Source organism: Heterodontus francisci, chromosome 4 (genome assembly GCF_036365525.1).
Source record: "Heterodontus francisci isolate sHetFra1 chromosome 4, sHetFra1.hap1, whole genome shotgun sequence".
NCBI classification, from domain to species: Eukaryota; Metazoa; Chordata; class Chondrichthyes; order Heterodontiformes; family Heterodontidae; genus Heterodontus; species Heterodontus francisci.
The window spans coordinates 174586382-174594665 of record NC_090374.1 but is presented as its reverse complement, the minus strand read 5'-3'; positions in this window follow the sequence as shown (position 1 = coordinate 174594665).

The following is an 8284-nucleotide window of genomic DNA, read 5'->3' as shown; positions in this document are numbered from 1 at the left end:
AATTTGCGACTGATACAAAACTTGAAAGTATTATGAACTGTGAGGAGGATACTGTAGAACTTCAAAAGGACGTGGCCAGGTTGGTGGAATGGGCGGGCAAGTGGCAGATGAAATTTAATGCAAAGAAGTGTGAAGTGATACATTTTTGTAGAAAGAACATGGAGAGACCATATAAAGGATACAATTCTAATGGGGGTGCAAGAGCCGAGGGACCTGGGTGTGTATGTGCATAAATCGTTGAAGGTGGAAGGACAGGTTGAGAGCGCGGTTAATAAAGCATACAGTATCCTGGGCTTTATTAATAGGGGCATAGAATATAAAAGCAAGGAATCACAGAATCACAAAATAATACAGTGCAGAAGAGGCCCTTCGACCCATCGAGTCTGCACCGATGTATTAAAGACACCTGACCTGTCTACCTAATCCCATTTGCCAGCACTTGGCCCATAGCCTTGAATGTTATGAAGTTATGTTAAATTTGTTTCGAACATTTGTTCGCCCTCAGCTGGAGTGTTGCGTCCAGTTTTGGGCACCACACTTTAGGAAAGATGTGAAGGCGTTGGAGAGGGTGGAGAAAAGATTCACAAGAGTTGTTCCAGGGATGAGGGAGTTCAGTTATGTAGACAGATTGGAGAAGTTGGGACTGTTGTGAAGAGGACATAAGGGGTCTGCAAAGGGATATAGATAGGTTAAGTGAGTGGGCAAAAATTTGGCAGAGGGAATGTAATGTGGGAAAATGTGAACTTGTCCACTTTGGCAGGAAGAATATAAAAGCAGTATATTATTTAAATGGAGAGAGATTGCAGAACTCTGCAGAACAGAAGGATCTGGGTGTCCTGGTACATGATTCACAAAAAGTTAGTATGCAGATTAGGAAGGCAAATAGAATGTTGTCATTTATTGCAAGGTGAATGGAATATAAAAGTAGGGAAGATTTGCTACAGGTTTACAGGGCGGTGGTGCGACCATATCTGGAGTACTGCATACAGTTTTGGTCACCCTACTTGAGAAAGGATATAATTGCATTAGAAACAGTTCAGAGAACGTTCACGCAACTGATTCCTGGGATGAAGGGGTTATATGAAGAAAGGTTGGGCCTGTATCCATTGGAGTTTAGAAGGATGAGAGGTGATCTTATTTAGTTTTTAGTTTTAGAGATACAGCACTGAAACAGGCCCTTCGGCCCACCAAGTCTGTGCCGACCATCAACCACCTATTTATACTAATCCCATATTCCTACCACATCCCCACCTGTCCCTATATTTCACTACCACCGACCTATACTAGGGGCAATTTATAATGGCCAATTTATCTACCAACCTGCAAGTCTTTTGGTTTGTGGGAGGAAACCGGAGCACCCGGAGGAAACCCACGCAGACACAGGGAGTACCCAGAATTGAACCCGGGTCGCTGGAGCTCTGAGGCTGCGGTGCTAACCACTGCGCCACTGTGCCGCCCTTTGAAACATATAAAATCCCAATGGGACTTGACAGGGTGGATGCTGAAAGGATGTTTCCCCTTATGAGGGAGACTAGAACCCAGGAGCACAGTTTAAAAATAAGGGGTCTCCCATTTAAGACGGAGATGGAGAGAAATTCTTTTCTTCCCCAGAGAGCAGTGGAGGTAGGGTCATGGAATATTAGAGTTAGATAGATTCTTGATTGACAAGGGAGTTAAAGGTTATAGCAGGTAGACTGGAAAGTAGAATTGAGGCCACAGTCAGATCAGCCATGATCTTGTCAAATGGCAGAGCAGGCTTGAGGGACCGAATGGCCTATACCTACTCCTAATTTGTATGTTTTCTTTGGAGAAGAGGAGGTTGAGAAGAGATTTGATAGAGGTGTTCAAAATCATGACGGTTCTGGACAGAGTAGATAGAGAGAAACTGTTCCCATTGGTGGCAGGTTCAAGAACCAGAGGGCAGAGATTTAAGGCAATTGGCAAAAGAAGCAATGGCAACAAAGGGGGAAACCTTTTTCACGCCGCAAGTGGTTATGATTTGGAATGCACTGCCTAATGTGGTGGAGGCAGGCTCAATCGAGGCATTCAGGAGGGAATTGGATTATCATCTGAAAAGGAAGAATGTGCAGGGCTACAGGGAGAAGCACGAGGTGAATTGCTTCTTCAAAGAGCCAGCATAGACATGATGGGCTGAATGGCCACCTCCTGTGCTGCAACCGTTCTATTATTTTTATTTTATTTAGAGATACAGCACTGAAACAGGCCCTTCAGCCCACCGAGTCTGTGCGACCATCAACCACCCATTTATACTAATCCTACACTAATCCCACATTCCTACCACATCCCCACCTGTCCTTATATTCCCCTACCACCTACCTATACTAAGGGCAATTTATAATGGCCAATTTACCTATCAACCTGCAAGTCTTTGGCTGTGGGAGGAAACCAGAGCACCCGGAGGAAACCCACGCAGACACAGGTAGAACTTGCAAACTCCACACAGGCAGTACCCAGAATTGAACCCGGGTCGCTGGAGCTGTGAGGCTGCGGTGCTAACCACTGCGCCACCCTATTCTAAATAGAGTTCTACAAGACACAAATTCCAAACTAGGTTCCTCCTCAAATCTAATTGAATAAATGAGGTGAACTCCTGAAATCAAAAGAATATTTTGGGTAAGGTCTTCAAGGGTCATGGAGCAAAGAATCGTAAATGTTGTTGAGGTACAGACCAGCCATGGTCTAATTGAATGGTGGTACAGGCTCAAGGGGCTGAATGGCCTCCTCCTGTTCCTACATTCCAAGATCTGCAGAGTGACTAAAAAAAAAGGCCCGGCCCTCTCAAACTTCAATTTATAATGCTCCCACAATGTAGTTCGGGTTGTGAGATCCTTAGTCCCTGAACTGTCACAGCTATATCAAGAAGCAGATATACAGGTACATATTTGTATTACCTTCAGCATATGTATGCTGGAATATACGGTTCTCAAAGGAACCACTAACTAACTTTAGGGATGTGAAAGTAGCCAGAGAGAGAGCTTTTCACGTCGGCTCAGGTAGTTGAGTACAGACCAGAACAAAACGTTTTTTGTCTGCTAGATAGCGATGTGGTTCCTATGTTCCATTGGCCTACTCCTCTTCCTTTGTGCTAATGTCCCTGATGTTACTACTGAGCAAGAAAAGGAAGAGAATTCACTTCAGAAATACATTGCAGGATGTACTTCCAGTAAATTAATTGAGGGCAATTACATAATAGATAAGAAAAAGGCCTAATTTGCATTTATAAAGCACCTTTCATAATCAGGATGTCCCAAAGTGCTTTACAGCCAGTCAAGTACTTTTGAAGTGTACTCACTGTTGTAGGAAACGCGACAGCCAATTTGCGCATAGCAAGAGTCCACAACCAGCAATATTATAATGACCAGACAGTCTGTTTTAGTGACGATTGTTGAGGGATTAAGATTGGTCCAGGACACCGAGAAGAGGTCTTCTTCAAAATAGTGGCTGTGGGATCTTTTACATCCACCTGAGAGGGCAGATGGGGCCTCGGTTTAATGTCTCACCTGAAAGTTGGAACACCTACGAGTTTGTGACTGTAACATAATTAGGTTTGATGCAAAGGGGCTTAGATATTTGAGCAAACTCAAAAATGAAGTAAACGTCGAGTTATACGCTTCAGGGTGTAAAACCAAGTTAGATTCAGATGACTCTCTCAATCTCTGCGAAGAATGACAATGCCACTTCTGAAGTTTATTTTCCTCGCCAGTGAATATTGGGATACTGGATGGACTGAATAATACCCAGATTCCCAAAGTGAAATCACGAAACAGTTTGATGTATCAGTATTTACTGTCACGCTGTTGTAATGTGTATATTGTAAGGAAGCAAATGGCATAAATTTACTTCCAGTTATTCATAACACTGTGTTTTATACAGTACTGTAATTGCAATACCATTTGCATCCCATTCTTAACATCTTTCCAAACTTAACACACATTACATAGAATTGCATAGAATTTACAGCACAGAAACAGGCCATTCAGCCCAGTTGGTCTGTGCTGGTGATTATGCTTCTCACGAGCCTCCTCCCACCCTATTTCATCTCACCCCATCAACGCATCCTTCCATTTCCTTTCTCCCTCATGTGTTTATCTAGCTTCCTCTTAAATGTATCTCTAATCTTCGTCTCAACTACTCCCTGTGGTAGTGAGTTCCACTTTCTCACCACTCTCTGGGTGAAGAAGTTTCTGCTGAATTCCTTATTGGATTTGTTAATGACCATCTTAGATTTACAGCTCCTAGTTTTGGGCTCCTCCCCACCCAACCGCTCTCCCCCCCCCCTCCCCCGCCATGAGTGGCAACATCTTCTTCACAAACACCCTCTTAGACCCCTTTATAATTTCAAAGACCTCTATCTGGTCACCCCTCTGCCTTCGCTTTTTCTAGAGAAAAGAGGCCCAGGCTGTTCAGAACAGATTAGAACAGATTTTAAAAAGAATAACTTGAAACAAAAGAAACAGTGTGCACAAAAAAAGCTTGTTTAATACATACAAAAGGAAATTCATTTGTCCGGACAGACTGTTGATAAGTCTTAAGCCTCCACCGTCTGAAATGCTGAAGGAATTTAATTACGCAGCGCATTCCTGTAATGTCACAGCGGGTACTTGCAACATGACTTGTTGCTTATTACCTAAACTTTGTTTCAGTAAGAATTCCTGTCAAGATTCTTGTGAGATTTAACCTAATACGGATTAAGCCCTTCATTAAGCCTGTGTTAATTAGTGCTGTGTTGCACTGTTAACTGGTACAAGGGATTAGTCCATTCGGTTGGTAACAGTGCAGTCAGCAATGCCCAGTAGGAGAGCATGGCATTGATAAGCTGGGCATATCAGCAACCTTTTCCCTGTATCCATTATACCATACTTCAGATTAACTTCCAATTTACTCAACAACTATCAAGTGTTCCTTTCCAAAGATAATTCTCCACTCACAATAATGGTGGATGAATGGACTGGGTAATCTAATATTTTATCCACTTATTCACCAGTGATAGCTCCTATTATCATTTTGCCGTGTCTGTTTAAAGTGTTCATGGGAGAAACCAGACAGGTAGGTACAATAAAAATAACTTAAAAGACAGGGATGACATTTCCTAATGTACAGTAGGTGTTTGTTTATTAAAAAAAAAGTTATTCTATTTCTTCTGAATACGATCTCTCTGAAGGCATTCCTCTCTCGCCCACTCTGTGTACTACTGATCCCAGTGCAGTGGAAAACTGCTAAACGAATAATGATTTTGCCAAGCCATGTTAGTCACTTAACTGGTCCATTATTTTATGCACTTTAACCAGCGAAGGTGCAAAAAAGAATTACAAGGATGATACCGAAAGTTATGGTCTGTAACAGTGAGGAAAGACTGAACAGGCTGGGGTTTTTTTCTCTAGAAAAGGGAAGGCTGAGGGTGACGTGATAAAGGTCTTAAAAATTACAAAGGGTAGATGCAGAGAAGCTGTTTCCACTTGTGAGGAAATCCAAAACTAGGGGCCATCAACAAGATAGTCACTGGCAAATTCAATAGGGAATTTAGGAGAAACTTCTATACACAGAGAATGTGGAACTCACTACCATGTGGAGTAGTTGAGGCGAATAGTATAGATGCATTTAAAGCGAAGCTAGATAAGCTTACTGAGGAGGCCACAGTCTATATAAATTCAAAATACTCAACAGCAGTGTGATATTCCATTTAAGATTGAGAAAAATACCACAGTCATTTTTCTTTTAGCTCACTACAGTGGGATAGAAATAGTGATGTTTACAGGCTCCATCCTGTTATGTTTTAACTGGTATATGTTTTCATTGAGTGATGAGGGAATGCTGCACTCTCGGATATAGAAACATAGAAGAATAGAGTATGTATGGCACAGAAGGAGGCCATTCAGCCCTTCGTGTTTATACCAGCCTATAAACAGCTCTCCAGCCTGGTCTCACTTTCCAGCTCTTGGTCCGTAGCCCTGTAGGTTGCAGCACCTCAAGTGCATATCTGAGTGTTTTTTAAATGTGATGAGGGTTTCAGCCTCTACCACCCTTTCAGGCAGTGAGTTCTAGACCCCAACCGCCCTCTAGGTGGAAAAATTTCTTCTGAACTTCCCTCTAATCCTTCAATCCAATTACTTTAAATATATGCTGTCTGGTTATTGACCTCTCAGCTAAAGGAAATAGGTCCTTCTTCTCTACTTTTTCAGACCATCGAAATTATCAACACCTCAATTAAATCTCCCCTTAGCATCCTGTTTTCCAAAGAAAACAACCCCAGCCTATTCAACCTTTCCTCATAGCTAAAATTCTCCGTTCCTGGCAACATCCTCGTAAGATGTTAAAATGAGGTCTGCCCTGCCCTCTCAGTTGATGTGAACCTCCTTTGGCACTATTTGAAGAACTGGGGAGGTTCTCCTCAGAGTCCTGGGCCAATAACTATCCCTCAAACAGCATCACTAAAAAGACAGATGATCTGGTCATTTCCTTTGCTCCATCATTAGTGGCCGTGCCTTCAGCTGCCTGGGCCCTAAGCTCTGGAATTGCCTGCCTAAGCATTGGCTTTCTACCTCTCCTCCTTTACGATGCTCCTTAAAACCTACCTCTTTGACCGAGCTAGTGACCATCTGCTCTAACATCTTCTTATGTGGCTCGGTATCAAATTTTGTTTGATAATTGCTCCTGTGAAGCACCTTGGGACGTGTTATTATGTTAAAGGCACCATATAAATGCAAGTTGCTGTTGTAAAGTTTCAACGTGCACCTTGGGAAATAGTGGGTGTCTCCTTTCAGATTCCCCTGTTCCTTTTGCTTTGAAGAGGATCAAGTTAAACATGGACTGTACATGGCCTCCCAGTCAATGCCTGCTGCTACCCACAGCCTCCCCTCCTGCGATGTAGTTGGACTACCAAACTGTGAGCCTGGGCAATGTTTCCAAAGACTGTGGCCTCCCTCACTAAGCCATAGCTGAGCTCATACGAGAGACCTTCAGCTAACTAAAGTCAAGGCCACCGCCAAATGGGTCTTGTCATCACGATCCCCTCCCGGGCACCACCTCAACTCAGTCACTGGCTGGCATGTAGCTCTTTCCCGCATCTTCCGAAACTTCCATTCGAAGGTTATTCTTCCCCCGCCATGCTGCAAATCATTTTCCCCAAATCATGACATCAGTGCTGTACATGGGATCCTGCTGTGCACAAATCCCGCTTTTCCTACTCTGCAAGAGCGACTACACTTCAAAAATACTTTATTGGCTGTAAAGGGTTTTCAGATGTGCTGAGGTCATGAAAGGCACAGCATATAAAGACAAGTTCCTTCTTTCTCAAAACAATTTTCAAAGCAGTGAAATACGATCTGTGTGATTGAAATGAGAAGCACTGAACATGACAGCTGTTGCGTGTTATTGAGGATTTTTTTTGTTGGACTCTATACTGAAGTAGATTGGTTGCGATGATGTAGAATTTCAATCGCTAGTCTCCTCAAAAGGTCAGGGGAGGCTGGGGAACAGGTGCAATAGGCATTCGAACATTTGGTTAATTGCTCCATCGAAGAGTGTTCCAGCCATCCCGCGCACAAATTAAGCCTCAAGAGTAACATCAAACACTGGCCAAAAAAGAAACAAAATGAGCGATTTTAAAATGATTTGTTTCAAGTGGGATTAATTAGACAACGATAAACAAAACAGTCCAGTACCCAGCAAGGAAGATAGGAAGAGGAGGAGGCCATTTAGCCGCTCGGCCCTGTACTGCCATTCAATGAGATCACGGCTGATCTGCGACCTAATTCCATATACCCACCATGGCTTCACATCTCTTAGCACCTTTAGTTAACAAGAATCTATCAAACTTAGATTTAAAATTAACAATTGATGTAGCATCAATTTTTTTTGCTTGCAGAAAGTAGACTGTTGGAGTCTGAACTTGCAGAACTGAATTTGCAGCCCAAGGGTTATAATTCAACGATGACAAATTTAGCAGTGGAAACCCTACGTTCAATTTGCTCAGTTTCCCAGCTAACTTTAGCAAGGCCTTTTTATCTAGGTGGCCGTGGAGACTGCCTGAAAAGATCGCAGGGCTTATTTCAACATTGAAGTAAAACCTCTTGCGCCCATTTCCAGACCCGAAATCAGTGAAAAGTAGTCAATGCTTGCATTGCTAGAAACTCCGACTACTTTTTCAGGCTCTACTGCGGCCTACCCAGTGAGGGAGTGCTGGAGGCCGTGGAAGAAGTCTGTAGGTGTTTTCTTTTCTCTTAAGCTTAGCTTAATGTGAAACCAGGAGGAACAAGAATGCTCC